The sequence below is a fragment of the Nilaparvata lugens genome, chromosome 5, assembly GCF_014356525.2.
Source record: "Nilaparvata lugens isolate BPH chromosome 5, ASM1435652v1, whole genome shotgun sequence".
NCBI classification, from domain to species: Eukaryota; Metazoa; Arthropoda; class Insecta; order Hemiptera; family Delphacidae; genus Nilaparvata; species Nilaparvata lugens.
Window position 1 is genome coordinate 4,609,982 of NC_052508.1, and position 12,206 is coordinate 4,622,187.

Here is a 12,206-nt window from a genome sequence, read left to right on the forward strand (position 1 = left end):
ATTAGAATGAAGAAAATGATTCTCCTGAAACTGTCAGCATTGGATGCATGGGAAGCATGACGGTATTCTTGTAAGGAATGCTGACAGTTTAAAACGAATCTTACAACAGGTGTGAAAAGAAGGTTTCACCTGGAAATGTCAACAATCGTTGCATATTATTTAAAAATAATGAATGCTGTTATTTCAAAATGAATAAGTACGAGCGTGTGTAGAGTAGTCTCACGACTACTATATGAAACTACTCATTACAATATTCATAGAATAAGAATAATAGAGATCCATGTTTTCTCTATGCTACAATCAATTAATTATAATTATATTGTGTATTACAAATGAGTTATAACTTTTCCCTGCCAATATTAATCAATATTATTGATGGAATATGGGAAAAACAAAAGTGGATCAATTTTATAGAAGGTCACCTTTATTTTCCGAATAAATTTGAAACAATTCATTTGGGCAGAGAACATAAACTCAACGGTGGAAGAAAGTTGCTGTTGAAAAACGTACGAGTTCTGAGTTTTAAATTTTTGCCTTCAAGTTTTGATCTCGTTTTCCACAAATTTCATGCGCACTTGAAAAATTGGACTTTGAATTGAATTAAAAAATTTCCTTGCTGGTTCTAATCACTCTATACATTATACAATGCACATCTATTACCATTGCTATTGCTATTGACAAACAATGAATCTCTACCCCTTTTACATGATAGGTTTTCTATGGGAGAGGTCATACTAAATAGTTTTAAATGAGTTCAATAGTAATCAGACAATAAACATTTCCCAAGATCTAACAATTAATAAGATAGATCAAAACGGAACCACTTGAATTACTAGTAATTGTTCAGAGTAAACAGTAGAAATACTGAGTAAACAGAAATGATCACTTGATGCATTGTATTATAATCCAGATCCTTTTACAACAATTGTAGGTGTGAAGTAATCAATTCAATTAATTACAATGAGATATCATGTTCCTTGAATTCACAGTGTAAATACTGGAATATCCATTACATCTCAAAAGGAAGATTTTCTATCAATAAAATCATGTCAACGACTTTTTAGAGTTGTAAATAATGCGGGATTGCGTTTTTTAATTGGACAAAATTGGTTAATGGAATATGGTGATTACTTGAATATGAAATACGTATTTCGACAATTATCATACATTAACATGTCTGAGTTTATCATCTTCAATGAAAAACGAACGATTAAAAACTTGATACTCTCTCTTTACCAATTCAATAACAGTCTACATATTATTCATCCACGTAATAATAGTGATAAGAAATGGAGAATCTTTTCTAATTTTACAAATCATTAGGCTACTGTTCTCAGTTGAGACGTATACCACAGTGAGTAGTAATATCAGAGAAGTTTACTATGTTAATAGTATCTTTTTTCTATTGTAATGTTAATTTTATCCAATTTCAATTTGATAGTAAGGTATAGAAAACTGGAGTGGGTCGATCAGAGTTGAGTGATAGTTGAATAGAAATTATATGAATGTGAATAGTACTAATACGAGTCTGAATACAAACAATATTAGCCTAAATCAATTGAATGGAGGCTGCATAATAATTGAATAATGCATAGAGTAGCATTAAAATTTAATGGAGTTACAGTACAAGTTGAAAGGGTGTTACTTGTAGTTACATCAAAGTGAGTTCTGATACAATTTAATGGCAAGGTATCAAAGACACATGATTGGTGCAGTTTGATACAGGCACATTGTTAATGGAAACAATTTACTGGGAACTATACGTAACGCTAAGTAAGAAAGTTGGAGCCGCGAAATGAGGTTATGAGTTTCAAGCGCAAGGACAGCAAGCTAAACACGACTTGTGTAATGCAACGCTCTCAACAGTCAACAGCGTATCATGGACCTTGCAAGTGATAGCACATGGAATTCGCCTGCCTGTTCTATAGAATACAATCACTTCATTATTGAATCTTCAAAACGGGTTGAATGAATTTGTTAATCGCCAATTAATCCATTATAAAAGAGACAGATGGCAATCAACAATACAGGATAAATATATTGATAACCTACTGATAAATCGCTAACAACACCAAGACCAGTAATAAATGAGTATCAATAATTTCCTTGAACGAATGCATTGATTGCATTAGAATTACAATATTTTTTCTGGTTTAGAGTCTCACAATTAAGGTTTCCAAAATTCTTAATAGAGAAAAATGTTATTTGATTTGGATGAAGAGAAATGTCATTTATATGTTGTTAAAGTATCACTCATTCATTACGTATCATAACATAAACAACGTATATCACTAAGGGTCGGTTTCCGAGCTCGGCATTTGGCTAAAATGGGGCGTAGTCGCAGTCATTGTCATAGTCACGTTTGAATTGAATTTCAAAAAACTAGAAAATTAAACAAAAAATAAAATAAAGAGAAAATAGAGTAAAGTTTCAGCTATTTTGAGTTATTTAGAAATGTTTAAATTTCGTCAAGGAAAAGCGCTTCAAATTATAGAAATGAGAAAATAAAGTCTGCGACTACTGTTATAAAAACTGCGACTACGCCCCGTTTTGGAAAGCTAATTTTCTGACTTCAGCTGTTCTAAGTCTAGGACTTGGCCAAATCCCGAGCTCGGAAACCGGCCCTTAGGCCCGCCGCAAAGTAGACCCACTCTAATCCACGAAAAGCAACCCACCCCGTGGGATGTTTTGTAAACCATTGCTGTATAATTATTCATAATCAATCAGCTGACAAGTGGATTATTCATTGCATGTATTATTATCATTACACAGATGTCTGGAGAAGCCTAGCAATGGTTTACAAAACATCCCACAGCGTGGGTTGCTTTTCGTGGATAAGCGTGGGTCTACTTTGCGGCGGGCCTTAGAGTACAATAACAGTAGGAAACGGTTGGCTAAAAACCACTAATTATTAAAAATCAATATATACGTTGATGGAATGCATTGATTGTGTTGGAGTTTGTGTGTTTTTTTCAGTTTAGTCTCCAAAATTCTTCGTCAAGAAGAATGTCATTTCTTTTTGATGCTCTGAAAGACAATTTAAAACGAGTTTTAAAAAAATGTGAGTATTTATCATGACATAAAGAGCGTATTGAAATACGTAAAATGGAAATACCTACTATAAGAGTAGGAAATGATTGGCTAAAAACATGCTGCTTTTGATCACTAAACAAAAAGTGCATCAGTGAGTCTACTTCATGGAAGAATATGAGGAAGAATCCACAATGAACCATTATTGACAACACTAGAGAACAATAATATTATTGATGAAGAAATTCTTCACAGGCTCAATTCTTTCTGATATCACTCATAAAAATAATCTCTATAATCAATGACTGGAAAACATTGCTGAAAATGATAGACAGCATTTTATAATAGAACTATATTTATTGATGAATTTCATAGTTTTCTATGTCTTATGAAGATTCAATAAGTTTTCAACCAAAATCATTGAAGCAGATTGTTTTATAAACGAATAATGGTAATAATGAGTTATTGAGTTTTGAGGCACCTTAAAACAATACGATAAAGTAACACTATATCAAGATTTACGACATAAACGGTCAAATGAGCATAATTGTTCGTTCATTTCGTGTATTTCGGAGTTTTATGTACTTTTTACCTTAGAAGAGTTGATAAAATTGATACGTTAGGGCTTGGTTCATGAACTTCATTTGGTAAATAAATGACACTATAGTGTGAATACTTTGGGAAACTTCTTGATTTTTTTAAATTCTACCTCAATACAACGTTCAACAGATCTCTATACCAAGCAAACGTCCCGAAATAATAATCCTAGGCCCAACAGGTGGTTGCCAACAATGAGAATCAAATAGAATTACATAACGACATACCTGTGCATGCAAATACGATGACAACAGCAAAAACTGACAACACATAATCCGGTAACTTGTATGAAAGGTAACACTAGTTCAAAAACTACTTGAAATTGTTGTTAGAATCATCTCACTAGAGTAAAGATTGTTACTAAAAGTATAATACAAACAAATGTTGTAGGTTATGAGACAACACACATGTTTTCAACTGGTACAACACTTTCTCATACGTTATAATTAAGTTTCACTAGGTTCACGATCACGGGAACACGACGTGAGTGAGCCCCGCGTGTCTTCACACACGTGTGTCAGGTTTTCCGAGTGACGTCATCACGATAAACGCCAATCACGAACCACAGGCGTCATTTCAATTGACAGGTGGCGCAGAGTGAAACCAGATTGCAACACTGGTGCGCGGAAGGACACACGAGTGCATCAACATCAACACCAACACCAACCAGTTGTATTGCCGAACAGACACACAGCACAGATCTGCGACTTGAACTCAACAACTGAGAGAAATACGCGACCAACTCAGTTGCTCTGTTGCCGCCGCTGTGTTGAAGGACGTTGCTGTTTACTGTAGCCCCCCATGTGCCCGTCCTATGACCCCCCTTTTTTAAATCTCCCCCCCCCCCGACAGCATCACCTGTACCTTGTAAATACACACACACACACACACACACACACACACACACACACACACACACACACACACACACACACAATCTTGTGGAGGCGTACTCACAGGAATGCTCGTACTTGTTATTCAATTCAGTCAACTGTTTTTTTTTTTCAAATGATACGAGTCAATTGAGATTTAATTGATGGATATGTTTATTGAAATTTTATGAATTATAAATTTATGGAATATACAGGTTAGGCAACTAATATACAGGTTACAGGTTAGGCAACTAATTCAATTATGGAATAGAGTACTACAGTTTATTCATTTAATTGAATGATCTTTATTTGTTGTTTATATCTCCCTATTTCACTAAAAAATCAGGTATCCTTTTGACGCTTCTTGTCTTTTGTATCCAGGCCCTTATTATCATCTCATTGCTGTAAGCTCATGAAACATACAGCATTGATTAGAAGGATTATCAGGAAGGTAAAGATACAGCTGTTCTACTTTTGGGAAGTTACAATATGCCCAAAATTCTTTTCATCATAAATCAATTATGAATCTTTTTTACTTTTTCAAAAACTATTGTCCATAACTATTTTTTGTTTCATATAACTCGATAAACTATATTATACACAGTACAAGCAAGTCTTAGAGCCATATGCACAATCTACGTTTAACCATACAGTAAGTACCATACTGTTAACCATATTAACCACTAGCAGGTAACCCGTGCTCCACAAGGGTCTATTTTAAAACTTTACAAACTGAGAACTTGACGTAATAAAATATTGGAAAATTGAAAATAGGCCTATAACCATCCTCGGTTAATAAAGAATCTTTATGCAAAATTTCAAGTCATTCAGTCCAATAGTTCAGACGTGATGATGCGTCAAACATAATTTTCCTATCCCGTTACGTGTATAAGCCAATTCTTTCCATTATTATAGTATAGATGGATGATTTATCAGTATCTTTGAATGAGAATAACTTTTGAACGGTTTGAGAAATCGATGTGCGGTTTTCACCATTCATTTTCTCTTGAAATTCTGTATCGAAATCATGTATTATATGACTACCTTCCAATTAAAAAAATGAAGTTGAATTTAAAATGGCGGTTCCAAGATGGCTGACAAAAATTTTGATGGGACAGAAAATCAGTTATTTTTATTCGAATAGGATCTCAATCATACCTTTCATCTAATCTCCCTTTTAAAGAAATGTTCAGCTGTTTCTATACAACAACTGGAAGCATGACAAATTGAAAACTTGATGTAATGAAATCTTCAAGAATTGAAAATAGGCCTATAACAATCCTCGGTTACTTAAGAATCTATATGCAAAATTTCAAGTAGTTCAGACGTGATGATGCGTCAAACATAATTTTCCTATTCCGTACGTTTATAAGCCAGTTCTTTTTCCATTATTATTAGTATAGATACGGTAACTGAAGAAAACATAATACTCATAGTATCATATTGATTTTTCTTCAATACATCAATTTTAGTATCGATTAGATCCTCCTCATTTGAATCAGGCAGCCTTTTGCTTCCCCAATTCCAAACAGAATACCTACAAATTCGTTTCACTCCTAATTTGTGTCTAATAGTAGGCCGACATTATAACTGAAGAATATCAATTATTACGGTACTAATTTTATTATGATCTATCTATTCATGCATTTCTTATGAATTCCAATGACACAGCATGAAACCCATGTCCATTTCATTTGTACTGGTTGCAAAATTTTACATAGAATAATTAATTGATGAAATCTATGATCAATCTTAATGAAAACAACTTCCTTCAAAAAATAATTTATAAATACTGTAATACGCTTCGAGGCAAAAAATCAAGTACAAAAAAATACGGAAGAATCGGGATTCGAACCGAGGAACACTCGCGCCGTGACCAAGTACTCTACCCCTAGACCACTGCTGCGTTCAAAATATGAAGCCCTGTACTAACGTTATAACTTCCTTACTTATAAACAATCACATTTTACAACAATGTAAGCTTTTCTGTATAAAATTTCATGTCCCTTGAATGGAATAATTTAAACATTAATTCTGAAAAAATCTAGAAAGAAAATTGAGCTTTAAAATTGATATAGAAAGAAAATTTGGGCTTCGAGGTGCACGATTTTGATATTTTTAGATATCATAATCTATGTGCAAAATTTGGAGATCTAAATCATTACCGTTTTTCCGGTATGCAATCCACAAGTTAACATGTTTTGAAGCGAACAAACACAACCCTACTCTCTTTTATTACATAGAAAGATAGATTATTTATTTAATCTATGGTTTAAGGCTAAACCACATTTACTAGTAGATGGTTGTATTGATCATAATGTGTTTCACACGCGGTTTGAACGAACAGCTGGCATACTCCGATTAAACTAAGCATCTGCATACGGGCCTTGGGGAGTTACGAGTACTTTATTAAGACATTTTTAGGAAGTGGTTTTTCGAAATTAATTTCTCAGTTTCTCATTCATAGCATCTTCCAAAAGCACAGCAACTTTCAGGTGTAACGATGATTTTACAAAGATCTTGAACTAAAAGTGAAAATTGTAGTATTGTATTCCTCCCTGTTCTATTGAGGGTAGGCTACATCATCAATAATTAAAAAAAATTGAGAAGTGTTCAAAAGTAAGCGATGTAACAATTAATAGAGAATGAAGAATGAAAGTTGTTGATTAGATTAGAAGGAAAAGCTTTTATTATTTTTAAATAAAATAATAAGACAAATTCAGTAAAATATATTTCAGGTGATGAAACCGTAAATTCCATGTACATTAACGAACGTATTTTCCTGTATCTCAGGACTTGGTTCCAAAATTTATGACAGTAATATACAACTCCCAACTAAAATTAGTACAGTTCACAACGAATGTTTCCCCAGCTTCCCATTTCGTACTCTGCAACGAGGCAACTGAATCACCTGAAATTACCGACACAGTTGCAATGGAGTACTCTATTATCCCCCTAATCTAAGAGGGTGTAACAGCATCCCCTCTACAATTGCACCTCTACATGACAACCCGACTGTTGACGTGTTTCAATAAATTCCAACAACTGCACATACAATTGTTGTTTGTTTCCTCCAGCCCACTCACTAAACAGAGTATCAGCAGGTCTATAGCATTACAAATGTGTCGAACAGCCAGCCTATGGCGCCCACTTTTGCTTTCAATTGATTAGATGACAAAAACCTGCTCGCCAATAGGCTTAACAAATTCAGCCGGATACGTTTGAACGTAAATCGCGTCCCACACATTGCTATAAAACAGGCCTACTATCACATTCTTTTCCCAACTACCAAGAATTAAATTATTGCACAATTCAAATCTAGACAATGTGCCACATTTAATAGCTGACTGAGTTTTTCAACAACAAGCTTATAAATTGAAAGTTATGATCAACAACTAAATATTCTATATTTCTATACTGAATAGTAATATTATGAATTATAGATATTCCGATTAATCAATAAAGCACTTCTGAAACTCTGGTTCATTTATTTGTTTCAGGTTGTAGGTTAACTGAATTCAAAAGTAGAAGAATAGAAGTAAAATAATAGATGATTGAAACCATGCTATTTTGTCAAATAGCTCAAGAACTATCACAGTTACTAACTTCTTTCAAGTCTCATACAATTTCTCAGCACATTCATTGACATACAATAATATTATGAATAACAGAATCAAGTCACTGAAATCTGGATGAAGACGTTGATTTTTCTGGCATCTCTTCCTGGATAATAAAGCATTTGAAGAAAAATTTTAACTTGACTTCTTTTACAGGTATGTTTTTATAGCCCTAGTTCTCAACCCTATATTCTCAGTGAATAGTGCTAGTTGCTAGCTCTCAACCTAATAAGTGCAACTCAGTACATTACTCTATACGTAACATCATATAAGCCTATATAAAACGAGTTGTAGTTAGGTTGTAGGTGAAGAACAGCAGGAGAAATTGAATTAGGACTTTGAGTATGCTTGTTTGAACTTGAGTATGCGTATGCTTGAAGCTTCAAACCTACATCATAACAACACAACCCCCAAACATCAATGCCAAAAATAATAGCCCCAATACAAGATCGTAGAACACGAATAGAATCAAGATCACACACAGTAATTGAGTGTGAATTCTGCAAAAAGAAAGGTACACCAAGATTAACCTTGACTAGCACGTTATTTAAATGCTAACATTTATTTAGTCACGCTCCACATTTGCCCGACAAATAAACACCAGTGAAATATACCGGCAAACTTTGTAGATAAATTTAGTTTTCAACTTTTTCACTCCAGGTTCGATGTTTGATTGAAGAAGTAGTGTCGGTGGTGGGGAGGGGAAGTGGTTGAGGTTGATCAGAACAAACAGATATCTGGGGAAAGCAGGGTGAAATGGGGGTAACTCAAGTCGCCCACGAACGCGACTGGTCGCGCGTGGGCGCGAGAAAATCGGTAATGCATGACGTCATTAATGATGTCACCGTTCGTAGAGGAGGCAGTAAATAAAGCGGTTAAAATCAGCGGACTGGTGCAGTTGTTGGCCCGCACCGCGCTAGCAAGTGACAAACACTAGGCTTTCGGCAATTTTGAAGCCACTGAGATTGACGCCAGTCGACCCATTGTCACGAACAATATTCATTACATCATAAATAATCATGAATCTTGAATCTCGAGACCAGGAACTAGCAATTCAATCTAATATTGGAATAGAATTACAACATAATTGAATGTGGGATATCGAAATGAATATAGGATATAGAATTATTAAAGGATATTACATGTACAGTAGTTGAAACTTGATAGAATTAATTGATTTGTTACATCAAAATCACTCATCATTCCAACTCATTATAATTCTCAGCAAAGACAATATGATGAAATTTAGCAGCTTATAGCTTATATTCGTTAAATATGCAGGAATTCATGAAGAGGGATATTTCACTGTATTAATTCTTTTATTATTTACATAATGTATTTATCTATCAACGTTTATTATATAAATTTATTGTCTTCAATGTTTGTCTGACAGAAATGTACCAATCAAAAACTTTCCTTTGGTTCCGAAATGCTTTATTACAGAGGTGTATATTATGACATAAAATCCACATTTTGAATAAGAATTAGAAATTTATTTATATTTTAGTGACTTCATTTTCATTTCAAAATGATTGATTAATGTAAAAAAAAACTAATTAAAAGTTTGTAACTTTCATATTGCAAAATGGATAAATAAACTATACATAATATTATTTAGGCAACCAATTCATTAATTTGCTTGATTAAACTACATAATTTATTTTATAAATTCTCTTATGAAAAGAGAAACAGCATCTACAGACATAAATACTTCGTTATTGATAATACTTGAATGTTTGTTTTATAGGTGATCCACAAAGTAATTCTTGGTTGTGTGATATTGTACTTGTAACACTACGGCTGTTCAATTTCAAAGATTTTACTTGATAATATGACTTTTATTAGCTCTATTCTGCGTGATTAACACTCAAGTCTGCTCTCTATCAAATGAGCAGATATAAAACGCTTGTTTCTGTCATATCAGATAGCCGCAAACATTGTAAACAACTATTCTACTGAAATACTTTTTATAAGTACAAGCAGCATTTGCATCTGCTTAGAGCTATGACATTGACCGTCATAACACTTTTTTATGTGTGATCCTGTTTCTGCATCTTGATATCTTAATCAAAACATAAATATTATCCAAAGGTCAAATAGACTAGATAATCACTATTCTCATTAATATAATTATTGTTCTATATAATTCAAAGTCACATAAATCTGATAGCAATATATTCCAAAAATTAAGAAATAAAAGTTTAATAAGAAAGTATTACAAAGTAGGTGGTAATCAAGATGTGAATGTAAGCAATAGATATATTACACCGACAAGATCCAATCTCTTGAAACACTTTTTGACTTCTAAACTTAATTTGAACGAACTGACCTACCTGGCTGGCTACCAGAATTTTAATACATTTAATTGGATTTCTGAATGAAAACATAACCTTTCCCTAGGCAACTGAAATAATTGATCATTCTCAAATACACATTACCGAACAACGAACACATTAGCAACATTCTTTGGTAAAAGATGCAAGATCTCTAATGCATAAATTTAAAAGGAAACCTGAACTGATTTTTGAGTTTTTTGTTAATACTCAACATTAAAGTTACATTAGGCCTCAGAAACTAATGGATGAACTGATTTGTTTTCTTACTTGCAGTATTTGTAAACTGGAATGCTATATCATATACTAGGATGTTCGTAAAAAACAATTTGACTAAATCAATATAGTTTGGTAGCCTTGGAATTAAAAATGCCCACCATTTACTATAAAATAATGTTTAATTGATGAATAAAAATATAAATCTCAGTACCCTTTTAAATTATTTTGTCACAACATGTTTGGGACATTAATTTAAAAGGTTACTCAGATTTATATTTTCATTTACATTGAAGTAGCCCTAAAGAAAAAAGACAATAAAATGGCATATCAAACAAACATATTTCATATGTTTAATGATTGATATTTGAATTATCATGAACATTCACTCCAATGATGTCATAATAAATTATGATACTGGAGAGAGTTTGGAATATTTTAAGGAATACAACAAATGTTGCTCAAATGTTATATCATAAGAGAATCGTCGTGTGCACACTGTTAGTAAAATCCTACTGTAGCATTTGTATGCTTGAAAACGGCGGACCAATCACAAGGCGTGAAGGATTCGAGCCACGCCTCTAGATTCCACCCGCTCGTTCCTGATAGGACATCAACAGTTTCCGAATTCAGACACTATATGGCAGCACCTACAGGGTGAGAGGTCGGTTGATTTCGATTAGTAATGATAGTGGAAGAAAAATGTATTCAAATAGGTGTAATGTATTCATATGTATTTTTCTAGTATTCCGTTCCTCAATCAATTATTCTGGCATTTCCTATACATGTTTTTTATGAATAAGTCATGGAGAAAAAGTCAAGTTTATCAGTAGTGGTTGACATTTCAAAAGTTATAACAATCTTTACAAAAATTCAAGTACAATAACTAAACACAATTCTAATCTCTATCTCAATCTTCTCTTGAAATGATTTTGATTTCATATGGAAGGCAAGTCTCAATCAAATCAATAAAAAACGATTGAATAAATGATCAAATTCAAGAATGCTGAAATACATTTCTAAAATTTTTGATTTACAAAACCGATTTCCTATAGTATAGAATAATTTAGTTCTAAAAACAAATTCCTTCCAGTTTTAGGTGTCATAAGAACACGTGCCTTGTTGAGAGAACTATTTGTGTCCATCGATTTGTCTCCAATCCTGTCCTCCTCCTCCTTTTTTGGCCTCTTCTTGTCCTTTATGGTGTTTTTCTTCGTTTTGGTTTCAACCTGCCTGACTCAATTAGTTAGCGCGAGTACTTAATCCGTTGCGTCTACTTCCTAGCCGGGCTTAACAACTTCCTTTTCCTTTTTAAATGACTTTCCTGTCTGCAATTGGAGCTTTGTTTTCTTCTCATACACTTCTCTTCTTTTGTCTCAGTCAACTTATTTACTTAATTATCTGAATCAAGTGCGTTTACTTAAACAGTGGGCCTAGCATTCAACTATTTCAGATTGAATATTATGTGAGGTGTTGTTAACTGTATAATATACTCTATCCCTTCATATTTTGTCATTAGTGCACATGTTTGATTTGAAAAG

The 12,206-nt window shown here is 33.3% G+C and overlaps 1 protein-coding gene across 4 annotated transcripts in view; it reads right to left on the reverse strand.

Moving 5' to 3' along the window:
• Positions 1–12,206, reverse strand: part of LOC111044788 (myocardin-related transcription factor A) — a 178,984-nt gene that overhangs the window by 73,564 nt on the left and 93,214 nt on the right. Inside the window, exon 1 of one of the 4 annotated variants that reach the window (XM_039429760.1) lies at positions 3,855–4,382. The exons of the other annotated variants lie outside the window; for them this stretch is intronic. The gene's annotated coding sequence lies outside the window, so the exon portion shown is untranslated. Of the gene's footprint in view, positions 1–3,854; positions 4,383–12,206 lie in introns of those variants that run through there. 4 annotated transcript variants of the gene reach the window in all.